This window comes from Ranitomeya variabilis, chromosome 2 (assembly GCF_051348905.1).
Source record: "Ranitomeya variabilis isolate aRanVar5 chromosome 2, aRanVar5.hap1, whole genome shotgun sequence".
In the NCBI taxonomy this organism is placed as follows: Eukaryota; Metazoa; Chordata; class Amphibia; order Anura; family Dendrobatidae; genus Ranitomeya; species Ranitomeya variabilis.
In genome coordinates, this window is record NC_135233.1 from 786,636,250 (window position 1) to 786,662,479 (window position 26,230).

Here is a 26,230-nt window from a genome sequence, read left to right on the forward strand (position 1 = left end):
TGTTTCTCATCTATTTTGGGGGATGGTGATTAGTGTTTTTCATGTTGTCATTGCCAATACAGATAAAACATAACATATTTGTCTTACAGCTATAAAAGTAGTTTACTGTGACATCAGAGACATTGCTAGAATCTCAAAACACCTGAGCACCCTGGGGCTCTATCAAGTGGTAGGCAGCATAAACATTTAACGTATGTGTCCTACCTTATCGACTAGAACAATTTCATTGGATATAAAAATAGAGCAACATGCTTATTATATGTCAATACTGTCATACTGTTCTCAAATAATATAGGTATACAAAGTAAAATAACAATACCTTCACTGTACAAAAGCATCAAAGATATTCTAAATGCCAAATATCTGACCAAAATACAGTATTTATCTGTCAGTGCTTCCCCAAAGTTAATTGAATGTTACTCAAACAGAATAAATGCTTGGAGACCTTTTTGTCCAACTAAGGCTTTGTTCCCAAGATGAGCATTTCATGAGTTTTTCATTTTTCAGATTTTCTGCACAATTTCTGCAACTGTTAGGTAAATTTGGTTGCTTGCATTTTTAATGCATTTTTTATCTAATTTCTGACTCTTAATTTTTTTCCCTTGCTGTTGTCATGTTTTACCCCCTTATTGACCTATGACGTGTATAAAACTTTTTCTAACCCCACAATAATATATGCAGTATGTAAAATAGGGGGCAGGGATCAGAGCACCACATAAAGACCCCTCCCCACAGGCCCGCCTGAAGCGTGAGAATCTCATTAGCTGAAAACTACAAATAAAGATTAAACAACAACCACAAGACGAATTTCATCAACCCAGGTGTCATTTTAATCAGTATAACAGCGCCAACCTAACAGTATCTATAGTTTAGTGAGCTTGTACAAGCCTGCTGACAAGTTCACTTTAAAGAAGCATTACCATAAAATGCTTTATCCTCTTAATATATTGGAATCATATTATAAATACTGATTCTAGAAAACAATCTAGGATCAAGAAATATGTAATACAATGTAATGTTTAGAAAAATGTATTTTTTTTTATCATAAAAAAGTAACCGAAAATAAATAAAAATGTAATGTGCCTCATGTCAAGAGGAGACGCTGCAGTAGCGTGAGCAAAAGGCTTCAATAGACAAAGACAAGGAAAAAATAATATAATGTTCTCAAGACAGATATGCATCAAAAGTTATTGTTACAGAGTAGCAACATATACAGTATATACATGTACATGTACCTGTACATTCTCATGTACAGCACCATGGAATTAATGGTGCTATATAAATAAATAATAATAATAATAATACATGGCTTACATAGCTTTGGATACATGGCGGTAACTGTGTGAGAATAAAGTGCAAGTCACCCAATGCCAAAGGTGGATTTACAAAATACTAACAAAATAATACAAATTTAAATTTAGATTTTGAGGAGCAAAACAGTAATAATGCAGTGACGTGACAAGAATATTTGCAAGTCAAATTTATGTATGAGATAGTCAAGAAGACGGTCTATAAAATGATAGTAGTCTCACGTTCTAGGCAGTAGTGGATGGTGAGATATGGAGCCTGAAATTCAAAAGTTCAAAACATTGCTACCCTTTTGCTCGTCACTTCATATGTGAGCAACCTACAAGTCAAGTTACTTTGTACATTCAAATATTATGGGTATGAAAAAGACAACATAGTGTTCCGACAGGACAATGGCCTGAAGCATATATCGAGATTGGTGAAGAAATGGTTCAATGACAATGAAGTCCCATCCTCTGTGCTGTAACATCTGCCTGCTGCGGGTTTGACGCTGCACAAGTACACAGCGTCAAACCCACAACAACTCTGGATCGTGTATATACCCCGAATCTGATAAAGAGCTAACCCAGAAGGATTCAGGCAGTGTTGAAAGCCAATATTTATAAAATACTAACAAAATAATAAAAATAAAATTTTAGATTTTTATGTGCAAAACAGTAAGAATGCAGTGACTCTGCATAACTAATCATACGCTAAATAGCTGCAGGTAAAATTTATGTATGAGATAGCCAAGATGATTGTCTGCAAAATGATGGTAGTCTCATGTGGGAAGCCTTAGTGGATGGTGAGATATAGAGCCTGAAAATCAAAAGTTCTACCCTTTTGCTCGTCAGTGTATATCATATGACATTACTCATTAGGCATTTAAAACATACACTATTCTTCAGACTGTCCAGATTCTATAGGTGTATTTTTTTCTGAGTGATCATTATATGCTGCTTATCTTGGAATTAATACTTTGGATTATACTGTGATTGCATTGTATATTTGACATCTGCATAAACCATCAGTTCGGTTCATGATCTGATGATTATTTGCAGTGTTAGGGCTGGCGGAACGCACCAAACAATATAAGGGAAGATATATGGTGAGTTCGCAGCCCGGAGCCCTCATTGCAGAGATGACACCTCCTGCTCGGTAATGGCGGACTATATGGTGGTATAATGTGAACACACATGGGTAAACTTCACCCGGTAAGTAAGGAGGCGAACCCTGTTGCTTCTCAGGGCCGCAATACCGCTGAGTGAATGCTAGTGTTAGGTCACAGGACTCTGCCCCAAGGACACAGCGTGAGAGTCCTTGTAGACCCACTAATGCTTGGTGCTGCAACTGTGGTGCCAGGGAGAAACCTAAATAATAAAGATTTAGCACACCGAGTGTGCTCAGTGACGCACTGGCGGATGCCACTAACAGCCCTAGCTAGGGACCGGAAAGCGCACTAGATGCGCATGGTGCCGCACTGGCAGACGCTGCTGAGATGACGCAGTATGATCGTGCCTTGTGCAGGATGGCACAATCTGGCACTAGTCAGCTCCAAGACCCAAGCCACATACAACAACGCTAGGGAGGGGATTGATTAGGAGCTTTCACCAGATATCAAACATTCATCCACACACACACGATATAAGTTTTATACTAGCGCCATGCGAACCTTTTATAGCCGCGTCCTTCCGGGACCTTCCCAGTGGTCCAATCAGGGCCACTTCAGGACCTGAGCATGTGACCCCCGACCTCCAATGGACATTCTCAGTTGAGAAAAAACGGTACTTAGTCTCAGGAATGTCTGCTCACCACTGACCACTGTTGATTATAATAGCAGAACCATGAATGATAGTGATAACCAGATGCAGAGCATCAGCTTGAGCAAGAAGCTGGAACTGGCTTCTTTGCTGAGCAGGCTCCTCTGCGGCTAGGGAAAAATGGGAGACAGCAGAGGACATAGTTTGAAATTCCCCCTGTGCAGTGGCGGGAACTCTACAACTAACGTTACCCCCTCCTCCTTAAGCCTCGCTGCGCTCAATGGCAGCAATGAGCTGTGGTGCCCAAATGTGCTCAATAGGCTCCCAGGTCCTGTCCTCTTGGACATGACCCTTCCAATCCACCAGATAATACTTTTTGCCATGTACCACCTTACACTCAACGATAGTGTTAACCTCGTAATCGATTATCCATGGATGAGCCCGATGTCCTGGCAGATGACTCAGAAAATCGGGACATGTGAAGGGTTTTAGGAGGGACACATGAAAGGTGTCGGTGATACCTAGGCGTGGAGCAAAGGCCAACTGATAGACCACAGGGTTGACTTGTTCCAGGACCTTGAAGGGGCCTAAGTAGTGAGGCACAAACGTAGTAAACTCAACTCACAGCCCAATGTTATGGGCAGAAAGCCACACTAAGTCGCGAGGAGCAAAGGTTGGAGTGGGGCGTCGGTGTGCATCGGCAGAAACCCTCATTCTCTTCTTGGAGGACCGGATGGCATCCTGTGTGCGGTCCCAAATGTCACTTGCCTCCACCGCCCAGTCTGCCACCCTAGAGTTGGTGGAAGACACAGGCATAGACACACGAACTCGTGGATGCCGGCCATAGTTAAGGAGAAAAGGGGTCTGCGCAGTGGAGTCTGCCACAGTGTTGTTCAGCGCAAATTCCGCCCACGGTAGCAAGGATGCCCAGTCATCCTGCCTAGCTAGCTGAAACAAAATTGTCGCAGGTATATGACCAGGGTCTGGTTGGCCCTCTATACCAACCCATTTGTCTCAGGATGGTACGCTGAAGAGAGATTCAGTTCAATGCTGAGTAGATGACAGAGCTCTCTCCAGAACCGAGACGCAAACTGGGGACCCCGGTCACTGACAATTTTGTCTGGCATACCGTGTAGGTGGAAAACATGCTTAATAAATAACACCGCCAAGGCCCATGCAGAAGGTACCCGAGGAAGAGGCGCCAAGTGCACCATTTTGGAAAAATGGTCTGTGTCTACCCAGTTAATGGTGCAGCTACGAGACTTGGGTAAGCTGACCACAAAGTCCATCCCGAGCATTTCCCAGGGCCTATCTGCCACTGGCAGGGGGTAACGTAGCCCAGCAGGCCATTGTCAGAGACCGGTTCTTGGCGCAGGAGACACATTCCCGAATATAGTCTCCGATGTCACGGGCCATATTCGCCAGGAGCTCAGATGTCCTCTTGGTTCCAAAATGTCCACCCACCCTGAACGAGTGAGCCCAAGAGAGAACCTCTGGCTGCAAATTAGGTGGTACAAAAGTCTTGCCCGGAAGCACACAAGCACACACATGAGGGAGACTGGGGACACAGTTCTCAGGCTCTCTGAGGGGACAATTAGCCAAGGCTCCTCCTCCTCCTCCACTGATGATACTACAAAGTGGGAGAGAGCATCGGCTTGGATGTTCTTCTCCCCGGAAAGATAATGAAGGGTGAAGTGGAAGTGTGAGAAGGACAAAGACCATCTAGCCTGGCAAGAGTTTAGCTGCTGGGCGGTCTGTAAATAAACAAAATTTTTGTGGTCGGTATACACTTGGAAGGGAAAATGAGCCCCCCTCCAGGAGGTGTCTCCAGTCCGAGAAGGCCAACTTCATAGCTAGCAACTCCCTGTCCCCGTAGAATAATTCCTCTACGCCGGTGTGAAGGTCCTGGAGAAAAAGAAGCAAGGATGCTTCCGACCTTGAGCATCCTTTTGGAAGAGGATATTTATTCAAGAAAAATCACAGAAAAAAGCAGCATTACCAACTATAGGTCAACTACCAATGCACTATAAAGATGCAGGAAACCCCATGAAAAAGATGGAGGCGGCACAGATGCAAAATACTGATCACTCACTACCTACCAATTCATGGAGAAGGTGGCTGCCTAGTATTATCTTTTGTTGCACTTTCATTCATTTTTTTGCTGGATGCAGCAAGGCCCTTTAGTGTTGGTTTTGTGTCTGTCTTGTGGGGTGCATTTATATATTGCTGGGCAACCCATGCTTGATCTAATAGTATGGCATCTTTAATAAGCTGTAAGACAGACTCCTTCATGTGTGTGCATTTTTAACACTAGTCAATCACCCCCTCTATGAATTGGTAGGTTTGTGAGTGGTTGCTTCATCAGTATTTTGCACCTATGGTGTCCCCACTTTTATCATGGGGGTCTCCTGCATCTTACTAATGCATTGGTAGTCTGACCTGAAGTTGGTAAGACTGACTTTTTCTGTGATTTTACTACAGGTAGATACAGCAATAGGTAACACAAAGATGATAGTTTTACAATCCATAATAGAGGATATTCTGAAGTATGCAACCTTATACCTTATCACAAATATTTTTTCACTTATAAGTAGTGTTGAGCGATACCTTCCGATATTCAGAAGTATCGGTATCGGATTGGATCAGCCGATATCCAAAAAATATCGGGTATCGCCGATACCCGATACCAATGCAAGTCAATGGGACACAAATATCGGAATGTAAATAAGCCCTTTCTGTCCTTCTCCATCCTGTTCCAGAGGGGGGAAGAGTGTGGGCGGTGCATGGGCAGACACTGTGTGTGTCTGTGTGTGCGGGTGGGGTCTGTGTGGGCCTGCCGGGTATCTGTACGGGCCTCTCGGGGGTCTGTGCGGGCCTACTGGGGTTCTGTGTGGGCTGGCGGGGCTCTGTGCGGGCTGGCGGGGCTCTGTGTGAGCTGCCAGGGCTCTGTGCGGGCTGCTGGGGCTCTGTGCGGGCCTGATGGAGCTCTGTGCGGGCTGCCGGGGCTCTGTGCAGGCCTGCTGGGGCTCTGTGCGGGCCTGCCGGAGCTCTGTGCGGGCCTGCCGGAGCTCTGTGTGGCCTGCCGGGGGTCTGTGCGGGCTGCCGGGGTTCTGTGTGGGCTGCTGGGGCTCTGTGCAGGCCTGCCGGGGCTCTGTGCGGGCTGTCAGGGCTTTGTATGGGCTGCTGGGGCTCTGTGCGGGCCTACCGGGATTCTGTACGGGCCTGCTGGGGTTCTGTGTGGGCTGCCGGGGCTCTGTGCATGTGTGCAGGCATTGTCAGATGGGACTACAAGTCCCTGTGCCTGCTACAGTGACAGTGATTGACACATTAGCCAATGATGGGACAGTAGTAGTCCCATAATTCGGCTAATGTGCTGAATGTAAAAAACAAACAAACATACATACTACATACATACTACATACATACAACATACTACATACATACTACATACATACTACATACAATACATTCATACATTATATACAATACATACATATAGACATACAGTACATTAAACATAGAGTACATACTCACCACTACTTGTCATTTTGATCTCCGAAGCCAGTGTCACCTGTAAAAAAGATTAAAATAACAAACAACCAATATACTCCCTGATCCGCAGAAATCCACGAGTGTCCGACGATGATCTCCCATGGAGAACGGCAGCATCAGCTGATGCGACCGCTCCCCAAGGGCTCCAGGAACACAATGACGGGAGGAAGGCATCCTTCTGCCACTGTATTCCTCCACCGCTGTAAAAAAATAGTCCCTAGTCTCACTTTTGTCATCGTTGTGTGAGAAATTTTCCCACACAGCAATTGCCATAAAGTGAAACTTTGAACTCTAGTAACCTCAGTGATGCACTGCAGGAGACATTGTCTCCTGTCAGTGTGTCACTGAGGGTCCTATAGAGCAGTGACATCACCCGATGTCACTGTTCTATAGGGGAGATCATCGTGGGACACTCGTTATTAATTGGATTACAGCGGACAGGTAGTATGTGGTTTATTATTTTATGTTTTTTGCAGGTGCTGAAGTATGGTAAGTATGGTTAAATGAAGAATATTAAAATACTTTTTTCCTAATGTGTGTGTTTTATTAACCCTTTATTACTATTGGATTAATAATTTATAGGTGTCTTATTGACGCCTCTCCGTTATTAACCCGGCTTATTGTCACCTTACAATAGCAAGGTGACATTAATCCCTTATTACCCCATATCCCACCGCTACACGGGAGTGGGAAGAGAGGGGCTAAGTGCCGGAAGTGGCACATCTTACAGATGCGCCATTTCCGGGGGGCTGCGGACTGGTATTTGTAGCCAGGAGGGCAATATCCATGGCTCCTCTCTAGGCTATGAATATCAGCCCGCAGCTGTCTGCGTAGCCTTTCTGGCTATAAAATATAGGGGGACCCCATGTAATTTTTTTTGGGCGGTCTCCCTATTTTAATAGCCAGTAAAGGCTATGCAGACAACTGCGGGCTGATATTCATAGCAGGCTACAAATATTGGCCCCCGGCCGTTGGCTTTCCCCCTCTGGCACAGAAAATTGCGTGGGAGCCCACACCGTTTTTTTCAGTTTTTTTAAAATTAAATGCTCATTAACCCCTTCACCCCCAAGGGTGGTTTGCACGTTAATGACCGGGCCAATTTTTACAATTCTGACCACTGTCCCTTTATGAGGCTATAACTCTGGAACGCTTTGACGGATCTTGGCGATTCTGACATTGTTTTCTCGTGACATATTGTACTTCATGTTAGTGGTAAAATTTATTCGATATAACTTGCGTTTATTTGTGAAAAAAATGGAAATTTGGCGAAAATTTTGAAAATTTTGCAATTTTCCAACTTTGAATTTTTATGCCCTTAAATCACAGACATATGTCAGGCAAAATACTTAATAAGTAACATTTCCCACATGTCTACTTTACATCAGTACAATTTTGGAACCAAAATTTTTTTTTGTGACGGAGTTATAAGGGTTAAAAGTTGACCAGCAATTTCTCATTTTTACAACACCATTTTTTTTTAGGGACCACATCTCATTTGAAGTCATTTTGAGGGGTCTATATGATAGAAAATACTCAAGTGTGACACCATTCTAAAAACTGCACCCCTCAAGGTGCTCAAAACCACATTCAAGAAGTTTATTAACCCTTCAGGTGTTTCACAGGAATTTTTGGAATGTTTAAATAAAAATGAACATTTAACTTTTTTTCACACAAAATTTATTTCAGCTCCAATTTGTTTTATTTTACCAAGGGTAACAGGAGAAAATGGACCCCCAAAGTTGTTGTACAATTTGTCCTGAGTACGCTGATACCCCATATGTGGGGGTAAACCACTGTTTGGGCGTATGGCAGAGCTCGGAAGGAAAGGAGCGCCATTTGACTTTTCAATGCAAAATTGACTGGAATTGAGATGGGACGCCATGTTGCGTTTGGAGAGCCCCTGATGTGCCTAAACACTGAAACCCCCTACAAGTGACACCATTTTGGAAAGTAGACCCCCTAAGGAACTTATCTTGATGTGTGGTGAGCACTTTGACCCACCAAGTGCTTCACAGAAGTTTATAATGCAGAGCCGTAAAAATAAAAAATCATATTTTTTCACAAAAATGATCTTTTCGCCCCCAATTTTTTATTTTCCCAAGGGTAAGAGAAGAAATTGGACCCCAAAAAATGTTGTGCAATTTGTCCTGAGTACGATGATACCCCATATGTGGGTGTAAACCATTGTTTGGGCGCATGGCAGAGCTTGGAAGGGAAGGAGCGCCATTTGACTTTTCAATGCAAAATTGACTGGAATTGAGATGGGACGCCATGTTGCGTTTGGAGAGCCCCTGATGTGCCTAAACACTGAAACCCCCTACAAGTGACACCATTTTGGAAAGTAGACCCCCTAAGGAACTTATCTTGATGTGTGGTGAGCACTTTGACCCACCAAGTGCTTCACAGAAGTTTATAATGCAGAGCCGTAAAAATAAAAAATCATATTTTTTCACAAAAATGATCTTTTCGCCCCCAATTTTTTATTTTCCCAAGGGTAAGAGAAGAAATTGGACCCCAAAAAATGTTGTGCAATTTGTCCTGAGTACGATGATACCCCATATGTGGGTGTAAACCATTGTTTGGGCGCATGGCAGAGCTTGGAAGGGAAGGAGCGCCATTTGACTTTTCAATGCAAAATTGACTGGAATTGAGATGGGACGCCATGTTGCGTTTGGAGAGCCCCTGATGTGCCTAAACATTGAAACTCCCTACAAGTGACACAATTTTGGAAAGTAGACCCCCTAAGGAACTTATCTAGATGTGTGGTGAGCACTTTGACCCACCAAGTGCTTCACAGAAGTTTATAATGCAGAGCCGTAAAAATAAAAAATCATATTTTTTCACAAAAATGATCTTTTCGCCCCCAATTTTTTATTTTCCCAAGGGTAAGAGAAGAAATTGGACCCCAAAAAATGTTGGCCAATTTGTCCTGAGTACGCTGATACCCCATATGTGGGTGTAAACCATTGTTTGGGCGCATGGCAGAGCTTGGAAGGGAAGGAGCGCCATTTGACTTTTCAATGCAAAATTGACTGGAATTGAGATGGGACGCCATGTTGCGTTTGGAGAGCCCCTGATGTGCCTAAACATTGAAACTCCCTACAAGTGACACCATTTTGGAAAGTAAACCCCCTAAGGATCTTATCTAGATGTGTTTTGAGAGCTTTGAACCCCCAAGTGTTTCACTACAGATTATAACGCAGAGCCGTGAAAATAATTTTTATTTTTTTTCTCAAAAATGATTTTTTAGCACCCAGCTTTGTATTTTTACAAGGGTAACAGAATAAATTGGACCCCAAAATTTGTTTTCCAATTTGTCCTGAGTACGCTGATACCCCATATGTGGGGGGGAACCACTGTTTGGGCGCATGACAGAGCTCGGAAGGGAAGGAGCGCCATTTGGAATGCAGACTTAAATGGATTGGTCAGCAGCCGTCACGTTGCATTTGCAGAGCCCCTGAGTACCCAAACAGTACAAACCCCCCACAAGTGACCCCATATTGGAAACTAGACCTCCCAAGGAACTTATCTAGATGTGTTTTGAGAACTTTGAACCCCCAAGTGTTTCACTAAAGTTTATAGCGCAAAGCCGTGAAAATAAAAATTCTTTTTTTTTTTCACAAAAATGATTTTTTAGCCCCCAGTTTTGTATTTTCACAAGGGTAACAGGATAAATTAGACCCCAAAAGTTGTTGTCCAATTTGTCCTGAGTACGCTGATACCCCATATGTGGGGGGGAACCACTGTTTGGGTGCATGACAGAGCTCGGAAGGGAAGGAGCGCCATTTGGAATGCAGCCTTAAATGGATTGGTCTGCAGGCGTCACGTTGCATTTGCAGAGCCCCTGATGTACCCAAACAGTACAAACCCCCCACAAGTGACCCCATATTGGAAACTAGACCTCCCAAGGAACTTATCTAGATGTGTTGTGAGAACTTTGAACCCCCAAGTGTTTCACTACAGTTTATAACGCAGAGCCGTGAAAATAAAACATCTTTTTTTTCCCACAAAAATGATTTTTAGCCCCCCAAATTGTTATTTTCCTAAGGATAACAAGAGAACTTGGACCCCAGAAGTTGTTGTTCAATTTGTCCCGAGTACGCTGATAACACATATGTTGGGGTAAACCCCTTTTTGGGCGCACGGGAGAGCTCGGAAGGGAAGGAGCACTGTTTTACTTTTTCAACGCAGAATTGGCTGGAATTGAGATTGGACGCCATGTCGCGCTTGGAGAGCCCCTGATGTGCCTGGACAGTGGAAACTCCCCAATTCTACCTGAAACCCTAACCCAAACACACCCCTAACCCTAATCCCAACGGTAACCCTAACCACACCCCTAGCCCTGACACACCCATAATTCTAATCCCAACCCTAATCCAAACGTAAATGTAATCCAAACCCTAACCCTAACTTTACCTCCAACCCTAGCCCTAACCCTAACCCTACCCCTAACCCTAACCCTAAACGTGACTGAAATACGTGGCACTGAAATACGTGGCACTGAAATACGTGGCACTGAAATACGTGGCACTGAAATACGTGGCACTGAAATACGTGGCACTGAAATACGTGGCACTGAAATACGTGGCACTGAAATATGTGGCACTGAAATATGTGATACGTGGCACTGAAATACGTGGCACTGAAATACGTGGCACTGAAATACGTGGCACTGAAATACGTGGCACTTAAATACGTGGCACTGAAATACGTGGCACTTAAATACGTGGCACTTAAATACGTGGCACTGAAATATGTGATACGTGGCACTTAAATACGTGGCACTGAAATACGTGGCACTGAAATACGTGGCACTGAAATACGTGGCACTGAAATACGTGGCACTGAAATACGTGATACGTGGCACTTAAATACGTGGCACTGAAACACGTGGCACTGAAATACGTGATACGTGGCACTGAAATACGTGGCACTGAAATACGTGGCACTGAAATACGTGGCACTGAAATACGTGGCACTGAAATATGTGATACGTGGCACTGAAATACGTGGCACTGAAATACGTGGCACTGAAATACGTGGCACTGAAATACGTGGCACTTAAATACGTGGCACTGAAATACGTGGCACTTAAATACGTGGCACTTAAATACGTGGCACTGAAATATGTGATACGTGGCACTTAAATACGTGGCACTGAAATACGTGGCACTGAAATACGTGGCACTAGGTTTTTTGTGCAAAAAACGCTGCAGACAAAAACGCAAGTGTGAAACCAGCGACGCTTTTTATAGCAAAAAAGTTTTTGCGTCTCCACATTTTGAGACCTATAATTTTTCCACATTTTGCTCCACAGAGTCATGTGAGGTCTTGTTTTTTGCGGGACGAGTTGACGTTTTTATTGGTAACATTTTTGGACACGTGACCGTTTTTGATCGCTTTTTATTCCGATTTTTGTGAGGCAGAATGACCAAAAACCTGCTATTCATGAATTTCTTTTGGGAGAGGCGTTTATACCGTTTCGTGTTTGGTAAAATTGATAAAGCAGTTTTATTCGTCGGGTCAGTACGATTACAGCGATATCTCATTTATATCATTTTTTTATGTTTTGGCGCTTTTATACGATAAAAACTAAAATATAGAAAAAATAATTATTTTGGTATCGCTTTATTCTCAGGACTATAACTTTTTTATTTTTTTGCTGATGATGCTGTATGGCGGCTTGTTTTTTGCGGGACAAGATGACGTTTTCAGCGGTACCATGGATATTTATATCAGTCTTTTTGATCGTGTGTTATTCCACTTTTTGTTCGGCGGTATGGTAATAAAGCGTTGTTTTTTGCCTCGTTTTTTTTTTTTTTCTTACGGTGTTTACTGAAGGGGTTAACTAGTGGGGCAGTTTTATAGGTTGGGTCGTTACGGACGCGGCAATACTAAATATGTGTACTTTTATTGTTTTGTTTTTTTTATTTAGATAAAGAAATGTATTTATGGGAATAATATATATTTTTTTATTATTATTTATTTAGGAATTTTTTTTATTTTTTTTTTACACATGTGGAAAAATTTTTTTTTTACTTTTTTACTTTGTCCCAGGGGGGGGACATCACAGATCATTGATCTGGCAGTGTGCACAGCACTCTGCCAGATCGACGATCTGCTGTGCAGGGCTGCAGGCTTACCAAGCGTCTGCTCTGAGCAGACACTCGGTAAGCCACCTCCTTCCCTGCAGGACCCGGATGCCGCGGCCATCTTGGATCCGGGACCTGCGGCGAGGAGGGAGGTAGGAGACCCTCAGAGCAACGCGATCACATCGCGTTGCTCCGGGGGTCTCAGGGAAGCCCGCAGGGAGCCCCCTCCCTGCGCGATGCTTCCCTATACCGCCGGTACACTGCGATCATGTTTGATCGCGGTGTGCCGGGGGTTAATGTGCCGGGGGCGGTCCGTGACCGCTCCTGGCACATAGTGCCGGATGTCAGCTGCGATATGCAGCTGACACCCGGCCGCGATCGGCCGCGCTCCCCCCGTGAGCGCCGCTGATCGATGATGACGTACTATCCCGTCGGCGGTCATACGGGCCCACCCCACCTCGACGGGATAGTACGTCTGATGTCAGGAAGGGGTTAAGGCCTCTTTCATGCTTGCGTCAGTACGGGTCCGTCACTATGCATCGGGCCAACGTACCGACGCACGTTGTGAAATTTGTGCACGACGTGGGCAGCGGATGCAGTTTTTCAACACATCCGCTGCCAATGCTAAGGTCTGGGGAGGATGGGGCGGAGTTTCGGTCGCGCATGTGCGGTAGAAAATAGCAGACGCGACGGACAAATAAACGTTCACTTGAACGTTTTTTCGTGCCGACGGTCTGCCAAAACATGACAGATCCGTTGCAAAATGGATGTGACGTGTGGCCTTCCATCGCGATCTGTCGCTAACACAAGTCTATGGGTAAAAAAGCATCCTGCAAGCACATTTGCAGGATCCGTTTTTTTTCTCATAGAGTTGGATTAGCACTAGATTGCACCTGATGGCCACACGTTTCATATGTTTTTTGCAGGATCTGTCAAAAAAGCTGTTTCCGCCGGACGGAAAACACATACAGAGGAGTGTTTTTTCTGTCCGACGAAAAAACACACAGCGACGGATCCGGCAAAAAACGGATGAAACTGAGATGTGAAATGATGAATCCGGCCTCCAAATCTGTTTTTTCATGTATGTTTCCATTCAAATCATGCACATTTTCTGTTTATTTATTTATTTATTTATTTCCAAAAAACGCATCAAAACCTGCATCAAAAACTGCATCAAAACTGCACCAAAAACTGCATCAAAACTGCACCAAAAACTGCAACAAAAACCGCATCAAAAACTGCACCAAAAACCTGGACCAAAAACTATACCAAATACTGCACCAAAAACTGTATCAAAAACCGCACCAAAAACCTGCATCAAAAACTGCACCAAAACTGCACCAATAACTGCATCAAAAACAGCATCAAAAACCCGCATCAAAGACTGCACCAAAAACTGCACCAATAACTGCATCAAAAACAGCATCAAAAACCGCATCAAAAACCGCACCAAAAACTGCATCAAAACCTGCATAAAAAACTGCACCAAAAACAGCATAAAAAAATGCACCAAAAACTGCATCAAAACAGCATAAAAAATCACACCAAAAACTGCATCAAAAACTGCACCAAAAACCTGCATCAAAAGCTGCACCAAAAACTGCATCAAAAACAGCATCAAAAAACGCACCAAAGGCCAGCATCAAAAACAGCACCAAAAACTGCACCAAAAACTGCACCAATAACTGCATCAAAAACAGCATCAAAAACTGCATCAAAAACCTGCATCAAAAACTGCACCATAAACTGCACCAATAACTGCATCAAAAACCGCACCCAAAACTGCATCAAAACCTGCATCAAAAACTGGTGCTGTTTTGATGCAGTTTTTGATGCAGGTTTTGATGCAGTTTTTGGTGTGGTTTTTGATGCGGTTTTAGATGCTGTTTTTGGTGCTTTTTTGATGCATTTTTGATGCAGGTTTTTGGTGCGGTTTTTGATGCGATTTTTGATGCAGTTTTTGGTGCAGTTTTGATGCAGGTTTTTGGTGGGGTTTTTGATGCACGTTTTTGGAAATAAATAAATAAACGGAAAATGTGCATGATTTGAATGGAAACATGCATGAAAAAACAGATTCGGAGGCCAGATTCATCATTTCACATCTCAGTTTCATCAGTTTTTTCACCAGACAGAAAAACTATTTCTCTGTATGTGTTTTCCGTCCGGCGGAAACAGCTTTTTTGATGGATCCTGCAAAAAATGGATGAAACATGTGGCCATCAGGCACAATCCGGCGCTAATCCAATTCTATGAGAAAAAATGGTTACAACGGAAAAAACGGATCCTGCAAATGTGCTCTCATGGTGTAGTTTTTACCCATATTAGCGACGGATTGCGATGAATGGCCATACGTCGCATCCGTCGTGCAACGGATCCTGTTGTGAACTCTGTTTTTGGGCTCCCTCTTGTGGTCACAACTGGTACTGTGTGAGTGCTGTCTTTGGGCTCCCTCTGGTGGTTCTTTGTGTCATTCTGCAGGTCTGAGGCAGGATCAGCTGTCTCGTTATCTCTTAGCTGGTTTCCTATTTAGTTCACCTGGACTCTCAGTTGTTGCCTGCTGTCAATGTCTTCAGTGCTATTTTGGAGCTCTCCTGCAGTCCTTCGTTATCAGTCTCTTCAAGAGAAGCTAAGTTTTGCTTGGTTCATTTTTTGACCATCAGTGGTCATATGTTTCTTGGTTTATTTTTGTTTCTTGTCCAGCTTGCTAATATGTGATTTCCTTGCTTGCTGGTAGCTCTAGGGGGCTGAGTTTCTCCCCTCACACCGTTAGTTGGTGTGGGGGTTCTTGTATTCTCAGCGTGGATATTTTGCATAGGTTTTTTACTGACCGCACAGTTTCCTATCTGTCTTCTGCTATCTAGTATTAGCGGGCCTCATTTGCTTAATCTGTTTTCATTTCTACGTTTGTGTTTTCCCCTTACCTCACCGTTATTATTTGTTGGGGGCTTCCTATATCTTTGGGGTGATTTTTCTTGAGGCAAGTTAGGTCTTACTTTCCCTCCAGGAGTAGATAGTTTCTCAGGCTGCGTCGAGACGTCCAGGATTTTAGGCACGTTCACCGGCTTCCTTTAGTGTGTTGGTTAGGATCAGGTTTGCGGTCAGTCCAGTTACCACCTCCCTAGAGCTCGTGTCTATGTTCATAAACTTAGCTAGTCCGTTTTGTGATCCTCAGCCACTAGGATCATAACAGGATCCGTCGTGTTTTGGCGGACCGTTGGCATGAAAAAACGTTCAAGTGAAAGTTTTTTTGTCCGTCCAATTGCCGTTTTCTACCACGCATGTGCTGCTGAAACTCTGCCCCCTCCTCTCCGGACTTCAGAATGGCCAGCGGATGCATTGAAAAACTGCATCAGCTGCCCACGTCGTGCAAAAATTTCACAACGTGCGTCGGTACGTCGGCCCGATGCATAGCAACGAACCTGTTCGGGCACAAATATGAAAGAGGCCTTAATGAGTGTTTGATTTAAACAAAAAAAACAGAAAAAAATGGCGTGGGCTTCCGCACAATTTTCTGCGCCAGAGGGGGAAAGCCGACGGCCAATATTTGTAGCCTGCTATGAATATCAGCCCTCAGCTGTCTGCGTAGCCTTTACTGGCTATTAAAATAGAGTGCCCCCCAAAAAAATGACTTGGGGTCCCCTGTATTTTATAGCCAGAAAGACTACGCAGACAGCTGAGGGCTAATATTCATAGCCATGGATATTGCCCCTTCCCACTACAAATACCAGTCTGCAGCCGCCCCGGAAATGGCGCATCTGTAAGTATGTATGTAGTATGTATGTAGTATGTTGTATGTATGTAGTATATTGTATGTATGTAGTATGTTGTATGTATGGAGTACGTATGTATTATGTATGTAGTATGTATGTAGCATGTATGTAGTATGTTGTATGTATGTAGCATGTATGTAGTATGTATGTATGTATGTAGTATGTATGCAGTATGCATGTAGTATGCATGTAGTATGTATGTAGTATGTTGTATGTATGTAGTATGCATGTAGTATGTATGCAGTATGTGGTATGTATGTAGTATGTATGTAGTATGTTGTATGTATGTAGTATGTACTGTATATAGTATGTATGTAGTATGTATGTAGTATGTTGTATGTATGTAGTATGCATGTAGTATGTATGTAGTATGTATGTAGTATGTATGTAATATGTATGTAGTATGTTGTATGTATGTATTATGTTGTATGAATGTAGTATGTGTGTATTATGTATGTAGTATGTATGTAGTATGTATGTAGTATTTTGTATGTATGTAGTATGTATGTATGTAGTATGTATGTAGTATGTATGTACATAGAATGTATGTAGTATGTATGTAGTATGCATGTAGTATGCATGTAGTATGTATGTAGTATTTTTTTTTTTTACATTCAACACATTAGCCGGATGATGGGACTACTACTGTCCCATCACTGGCTAATGTGTCAATCACTGTCACTGTAGCAGGCATCATCCGAGGGGACTTGTAGTCCCCTCGGACGATGCCTGCACACACGCACAGACCCCCGGCAGCCTGCACCGACCACCGGCAGCCCGCACAGAGCCCCGGCAGGCCTGCACAGCCCCCTGGCAGCACGCACAGCCCCCCAGCAGGCACGCATAGAGCCCCGGCAGCCCGCACAGACCCCCGGCAGCCCGCACAGAGCCCCAGCAGGCCCGCACAGAGCCCTAGCAGCCCGCACAGAGCCCCGACAGGCCCGCACAGAGCTCCGACAGGCCTGCACAGAGCCCCGGCAGCCCGCACAGAGCCCCGGCAGCCTGCACAGAACCCCGGCAGGCCCAAACAGAGCCCCAAAGGCCCGCACAGAGCCCCATCAGCCCGCACAGAGCCCCAGCAGCCCGCACAGACCCCCAGCAGGCCCACACAGAGCCACAGCAGGCCCACACAGAGCCCCGGCAGGCCCGCACGCACACACATGCAGTCTCCACGCACTCACCGCCCACACACCACCCACACTCCATTATAGTGCATAATTGCACTATAGGAACTTCCGATTCCGGTATCCGATATCGCAAAAATATTGGTACTCGGTATCGGAATTCCGATACAGCGAATATCGGCCGATGCCCGATATTTGCAGCATCGGAATGCTCAACACTACTTATGAGCAAGTCACTTATCTAGTTTTCTAGTGATCTGAAATCACACTGCCCATCTTCCTCCAGACGATGAAAGGACAGTGGTTTGTCCTGATGAAGAAGTGTTGTATGCTTCAAAACATGTTGACAAATAAAAACCACTTCCAAATACCCTTCACTGTTCTTTTGTTGTCTGGTAGGAGATTGGCAGCGCGATTTCAGATCTGTCTATCCATAACATAAACTGTTTTTCTTTTATACCAAACAAGAACCTATTTGCGCTTTATTCTCTCGCAAGCCTCTTTTTATCCATATATGCATGTATAGGTTATAGGACGCTGAATGAGATGGTACCTTGATATCTGCAATCTGATGTTTTATTCAAGAGATATCCATGTTTTTCTTATATGTAAAGCAGCTGTTCAGGACTATGGGCAGGACTCTGATCTGTAGAAAAATCTGCCTCCTGGGATTACTTTAAATAAAAGAGGCTGTTACCAGTATGAGACATGAACTAACGCAGAACAGTAGAACTTCTTATAAACATATTTGCTGCAGCTCTCACAGATCTGCAATATTGCAACCCTGTCTGCCTCTGAGATGGAATCTGAAGCTGAAAGGAACCTGCAGGTGGGTTAGTTATAATCACACACAGCTCTGCAGTGAGATCAGGAGAGCAGACTGTCAGTCATTGTATGTCTCACACTTGTAATGCCCCCTTTCATGTAAAATGGGCTCTGGAAACAGATTCTGATGCAGATCTGTGTCCGGCCCATAGTCCTGAACAGCTCATTTACATATAAGAAAAAACATGGATTCCTCTAGCATAAGAAATTGTATTGCAGATATCAAAGTATTGTTTTATGCAGCTTCCTATGACCTACATGCCCATGAAGACAGCTTAGAAGGGTTGATCCAAATGACAGATTCCTTTGAAGAAGAGTAAGTTCAATTAACATGGATCCAACATTGGAAAATGCATACCTGTCACAAACAATATGTGAGCACTAGTAAGAACATCCCAGTCATCTTTTCTGTGATATTGTGTCGCTGCTGAGAATGGGGATAATTCTGAGATTACCGAAATGAATAGTAACATAGTAACATAGTTAGTAAGGCCGAAAAAAGACATTTGTCCATCCAGTTCAGCCTATATTCCATCATAATAAATCCCCAGATCTACATCCTTCTACAGAACCTAATAATTGTATGATACAATATTGTTCTGCTCCAGGAAGACATCCAGGCCTCTCTTGAACCCCTCGACTGAGTTCGCCATCACCACCTCCTCAGGCAAGCAATTCCAGAATAATCAATCTGTAAATAATTTTTTACAGAGACATTGGGAAACCCTTGTGAAATCATTATGATTGTAAGTGATATGTGTACAGCCAATAATTCTGTAACTAAAAAACTGTAAAATTATAATTACAGTCAAAATAATCTGTGTAAGCTTTTTTAGCTTAAACAAAATGTCGGACACCTTCAATTTTTAACACACACGGAAAAAGGTGCATTGTTTTTACAGACCATTCTGGAATTTCTCGATGGTTGGCATCCCTGATTAGGATTAACTATCAACGACAAAAATCTAGAATATTCTAAAAAGATATTTGGTATATTTTTGTGCAAATATGGAAAGTGACAGGATAAAAGGATCAGATGGGGCAGTATTGTGTATTTAAATGCTGAGTAGTTGATTTGAAGTACTTGGCAGCAGATACTAAACTAAATGTCAAAGAACTCTTTTGTTCGATTCCACAAATGTTTGCATCCACCCACTGCCGGAGATGAGAATAGCCGAACAATGGAGGTGTTGGGTGTTGTTCCCCCACCTACCTAATAATGACCACCTATCCTAAGGGCAGGGAATCATTATCATAGCAGGAAAATAATATGCTTGCACCGCTCCTGGCAGTTTAACCTACTAAATTCTGCGATCGATATGGAGTGCAGCATTTAGAAGGCAGGCAGAGGGAGAGAGCCCATCTGCCCGGCGATCAGCGACCCCGCAAAGTCAATGCAAGGGCCCGATCGTTACCATGGTGACCCCATGTCATCATGATGACATCTGGGTCACCAGGCTCTAGCAAGTTAGTTAGATTATGTGCAGTGTATGATCCAACTAACTTGTGTCAATGCAGAGCTGACAGTTACGAAGCATAGCAATGCTCCTGCATTGCTGTGCTTTATAACTGCGATCAGACTGCAAAAACTGAAAGTCCCACAGTGGAGCTAGGTAAAAAAAATAAATAAATAATGTTGTAAGAATATGTTTTTTTAAAAAAAATCACATAATAATAATAATAATAATCTATAATATAACACTGGGAGCATCACTCTGTCCGAAGCCTTTATAGACTGCGCAAGCGCAAGCGCCGGCGCAGTCTGGACCCCACAGAGTGACGCTCCCAGGAGATCGCGGTATGCGTAAGCACTGAACGCACATCGCGATCTCCAACGGAGAAGCAGGGACGAGCCAGGAGGGTGAGTATATGCTATATTTACCTGTCCCCATTCCAGTGATGCGCACTGCTCCATCCTCCGCCTGCGACTGTTCAGTGAGAGGGCGGCGTGCAATAACGCATCATCGCGCCCTCTGAACTGAACGTTTCAGAGGGCGCGATGACGCGCTTAATGCACGCCGCCCTCTGACGGAACAGTCACAGGCAGAGGACCCGGAAGATGGAACGGAGCGCAGCAGTGGAACGGGGGACAGGTAAATATAGCAAGTGCCGGGGGCCTGAGCTAGCGGCGACTCCGGCACCCGACCCCCCCAGCGCGCCAGTGTCCCCGCCTGCTCAGGCCCCCAGCACTCGGCGCCCAGCACAGCCACCCGCACTCACCACTGCCACGCACAGCCGCCCACACTCACCACCGCCACGCACAGCCGCCCGCACTCACCACCGCCACGCACAGCCGCCCGCACTCACCACCGCCACACACAGCTGCACGCACTCACCACCACCACGCACAGCCGCCCGCACTCACCACCGCCACACACAGCTGCACGCACTCACCACCGCCACGCACAGCCGCCCACATTCACCACCGCCACGCACAGCCGCCCGCACTCACCACCGCCACGCACAGCCGCCCGCACTCACCACCGCCACGCACAGCCGCCCGCACTCACCACCGCCACGCACAGCCGCCCACATTCACCACCGCCACGCACAGCCGCCCGCACTCACCACAGCCACGCACAACCACCCGCACTCGGCACCGCCAAGCACAGCACCGCCACGCACAGCCGCCCGCACTCAGCACTGCCAAGCACAGCACCGCCACGCACAGCCGCCCGCACTCAGCACCGCCACGCACAGCCGCCCGCACTCAGCACCGCCACGCACAGCCGCCCACACTCAGCTCCGCCACGCACAGCCGCCCGCACTCAGCACTGCCACGCACAGCCGCCCCCACTCACCACCGCCACGCACAGCCGCCCGCACTCACCACCGCCACGCACAGCCGCCCGCACTCAGCACAGCCGCCCGCACTCAGCACAGCCGCCCGCACTCAGCACAGCCACCCGCACTCAGCACAGCCACGTACAGCCGCCCGCACTCAGCACAGCCGCCCGCACTCAGCACCGCCACGCACAGCCGCCCGCACTCAGCACCGACACACACAGCTGCCCACACTCAGCACCGCCACGCACAGCTGCCCGCACTCAGCACCGCCACGCACAGCCGCCCGTACTCACCACCGCCACGCACAGCCGCCCGCACTCAGCACCGCCACGCACAGCCGCCCGCACTCAGCACCGCCGCCCGCACTCAGCACAGCCGCCCACACTCAGCACAGCCACCCACACTCAGCACAGCCACGTACAGCTGCCCGCACTCAGCACCGCCACACACAGCCGCCCGCACTTAGCACCGCCACGCACAGCCGCCCGCACTCACCACTGCCACGCACAGCCGCCCGCACTCAGCACAGCCGCCCGCACTCAGCACAGCCGCCCGCACTCAGCACAGCCACCCGCACTCAGCACAGCCACGTACAGCCGCCCGCACTCAGCACAGCCGCCCGCACTCAGCACAGCCATGCACAGCCGCCCACACTCACCACCGCCACGCACAGCCGCCCGCACTCACCACCGCCACGCACAGCCGCCCGCACTCAGCACAGCCACCCGCACTCAGCACAGCCACGTACAGCCGCCCGCACTCAGCACAGCCGCCCGCACTCAGCACAGCCATGCACAGCCACCCGCACTCACCACCGCCACGCACAGCCGCCCGCACTCACCACCGCCACGCACAGGCGCCCGCACTCAGCACAGCCGCCCGCACTCAGCACAGCCGCCTGCACTCAGCACAGCCACGTACAGCCGCCCGCACTCAGCACAGCCACGCACAGCCGCCCGCACTCACCACAGCCACGCACAGCCACCCGCACTCAGCACCGCCACGCACAGCCGCCCGCACTCAGCACCGCCACGCACAGCCGCCCGCACTCAGCACCGCCACGCACAGCCGCCCACAATCAGCACCGCCACGCACAGCCGCCCGCACTCAGCACCGCCACGCACAGCCGCCCGCACTCAGCACCGCCACGCACAGCCGCCCGCACTCAGCACCGCCGCCCGCACTCAGCACAGCCGCCCGCATGCAGCACAGCCGCCCGCACTCAGCACAGCCACCCGCACTCAGCACAGCCGCCCGCACTCAGCGCGCAGGATGGGAGCACATGACAGGATGGGGACGCAGGATGGAGCAGCACATGACAGGATGGGGGCGCAGGATGGAACAGCACATGACAGGATGGGGATGCAGGATGGAGCAGCACATGACAGGATCGGGAAGCAGGATGGAGCAGCACATGACCGGATGGGGGCGCAGGATGGAACAGCACATGACAGGATGGGGATGCAGAATGGAGCAGCACATGACAGGATCGGGGCACAGGATGGGAGCACATGACAGGATGGGGATGCAGGATGGAGCAGCACATGACAGGATGGGGGCGCAGGATGGAGCAGCACATACCAGGATGGACACCATATACCAATATAAATGCTCGCCACCCGGGCGTAGAACGGGTTAAATAGCTAGTAATATATATTGTACCCATAAATAAATACTTTTCTGAAAAAAAAAAAATTACAAATATGTGGTATTACTGCATCTAGAATGTACCCATAAATAAATATTTTTCTGAAAAAAATTGACAAATATTTGGTATTGCCGCATCTGGATCAGGTCACCTTATAAAAATATCACATTAATTTACCCAATTAGCGAACTCCAGAGGAAAAAAAGTGGAATAAAACACAAAAAAATGTAAGTCAAAATGATATAGCTGAAAACATCATCTTGTCCCACAAAAAAAAGCTGCCATATAGTTCTTTCAGCACAAACATTAAAAAGTTATAACTTTTTTTGTGCCGACGGTCCGCCAAAACACGACGCATGCGACATGTGGCAATGCGTCGCAATGCGTCGCTAATGCAAGTCTATGGAGAAAAACCGCATCCTGCGGGCAACTTTGCAGGATGCGTTTTTTCTCCAAAACGACGCATTGCGACGTGCGTCGTACGACGCTAGTGTGAAAGCACCCTAAGGCTGAGTTCAATGTGTGGCAGGTGGATGCCAATCCTGCTGGTAAGCACAGCCACAATTGAGATAAAAATGGGGGATTTCATCCGGCACACCAACCTGTCAGATAAAATAAAAAATCTTTATTTGGCATGTCAAGAACAAAGTTAAAATAAATAAAAGAACCTGACACATTTCTGGCACCATAATAGCGCCCTTAGTCATAGAATACAGAAATAACAAAATGTGATCATATATAGAAAAACCAAACGAATCAGAAAACAGCAAAGTGTATTTACATTATTATGCACAAGGAGTGTGCCACGCCGATGTCATGGGAGCTATCCGTGCAAGGAAACCAATTATTAATATACAGTTAGGTCCATATATATTTGGACAGAGACAACATTTTTCCAATTTTGGTTATAGACATTACCACAATGAATTTTAAACAAAGCAATTCAGATGCAGTTGAAGTTCAGACTTTCAGCTTTCATTTGAGGGTGTCCACATTAAAATTGGATGAAGAGTTTAGGAGTTTCAACTCCTTAACATGTGCCACCCTGTTTTTAAAGGGACCAAAAGTAATTGGACAGATTCAATAATTTTAAATAAAATGTTCATTTTTAGTACTTGGTTGAAAACCCTCTGTTGGCAATGACTGCCTGAAGTCTTGAACTCATGGACATCACCAGACGCTGTGTTTCCTCCTTTTTGATGCTCTGCCAGGCCTTCACTGCGGTGGTTTTCAGTTGCTGTTTGTTTGTGGGCCTTTCTGTCTGAAGTTTAGTCTTTAACAAGTGAAATGCATGCTCAATTGGGTTGAGATCAGGTGACTGACTTGGCCATTCAAGAATATTCCACTTCTTTGATTTAATAAACTCCTGGGTTGCTTTGGCTTTATGTTTTGGGTCATTGTCCATCTGTAGTATGAAACGACGACCAATTAGTTTGGCTGCATTTGGCTGGATCTGAGCACACAGTATGGCGGCTCTGAATACCTCAGAATTCATTCTGCTGCTTCTGTCCTGTGTCACATCATCAATAAACTCTAGTGACCCAGTGCCACTGGCAGCCATGCATGCCCAAGCCATCACACTGCCTCCGCCGTGTTTTACAGGTGATGTGGTATGCTTTGGGTCATGAGCTGTACCACGCCTTTGCCATGCTTTTCTCTTTCCATCATTCTGGTAGAGGTTGATCTTGGTTTCATCTGTCCAAAGAATGTTCTTCCAGAACTGCGCTGGCTTTTTTAGATGTTTTTTAGCAAAGTTCAGTCTAGCCTTTTTATTCTTGATGCTTATGAGTGGCTTGCACTGTGCAGTGAACCCTCTGTATTTACTTTCATGCAGTCTTCTCTTTATGGTAGATTTGGATATTGATACGCCTACCTCCTGGAGGGTGTTGTTCACTTGGTTGGCTGTTGTGAAGGGGTTTCTCTTCACCATGGAGATTATTCTGAGATCATCCACCACTGTTGTCTTCCGTGGGCGCCCAGGTCTTTTTGCATTGATGAGTTCACCAGTGCTTTCTTTCTTTCTCAGGATGTACCAAACTGTAGATTTTGCCACTCCTAATATTGTAGCAATTTCTCGGATGGGTTTTTTCTGTTTTCGCAGCTTAAGGATGGCTTGATTCACCTGCATGGAGAGCTCCTTTGACCGCATGTTTACTTCACAGCAAAACCTTCCAAATGCAAGCACCACACCTCAAATCAACTCCAGGCCCTTTATCTGCTTAATTAAGAATGACATAACGAAGGGATTGCCCACACCTGCCCATGAAATAGCCTTGGAGTCAATTGTCCAATTACTTTTGGTCCCTTTAAAAACAGGGTGGCACATGTTAAGGAGTTGAAACTCCTAAACCCTTCATCCGATTTTAATGTGGATACCCTCAAATGAAAGCTGAAAGTCTGAACTTCAACTGCATCTGAATTGTTTTGTTTAAAATTCATTGTGGTAATGTCTATAACCAAAATTAGAAAAATGTTGTCTCTGTCCAAATATATATGGACCTAACTGTATATAGAATAAATCATTTCTGAAATTCATTCCTTTCGGATATTTAGTATTTCATTTCAAGATCCAAAAGGCTTCCCTGATAGTAAGTAGTTTACGTCTATCACCTCCACGAATAGGATTGCTAACGTTTTCAAATCCAAAAGACGCAAGGTGAGAAACATCACCTTTATGAACATTAACAAAATGTATAGAGGCTCCCAAATAGGAAACGTTTTTATTGCTGATGTTTGATAAATGTTCTGCTATCCTTTTTTTTAGTTTGCGAGTGGTGCACCCAATATATTTCAAATCACACCTTAGGCATAGAATATAATAAACCACATATTGTGTGTCGCAATTGATAAAAGATGTAATTTTTTGGACCGTACCAGAAGTCAATTGAAAAGGCTTGCTATTATCCAGTGCGTGCACATACATGTTGTATCTACTGCCTGCACATCTATGGAATCCTGTAACAGACACGCAATACATCATCCTGATTAATGACAGGTAAGTGTTTTTTTAATTATTGATTTGATTTCATTAAACAGAGGTATGGTGTAGAAAAAGTCACAACAGAATGTGTATTTCGGGACAAAGAGGATACAGATGTATTGCGGGGAATTATGGATCTTTGGTTGCTTAACCCCTTTCTGCCATCTGATGTATATCCTGTCCATGTGACCTGGGCCTATCTTGCCCATGGACGGGATAGTAAGTCATAGCGATCTGCCGCGCACACGGGTGGTGTGCGGCTGATTGCGGTCTCCCGGCACTTTAACCCCCGAAATTCTGCGATTGAACACGATCACAGCTGACAGCCCCTCTGCCTTCGGATCGGAGACCCCGCGGCATGATGCGGGGTCCCAATCACTGCCATGGAGACCCGATGTTGTCATG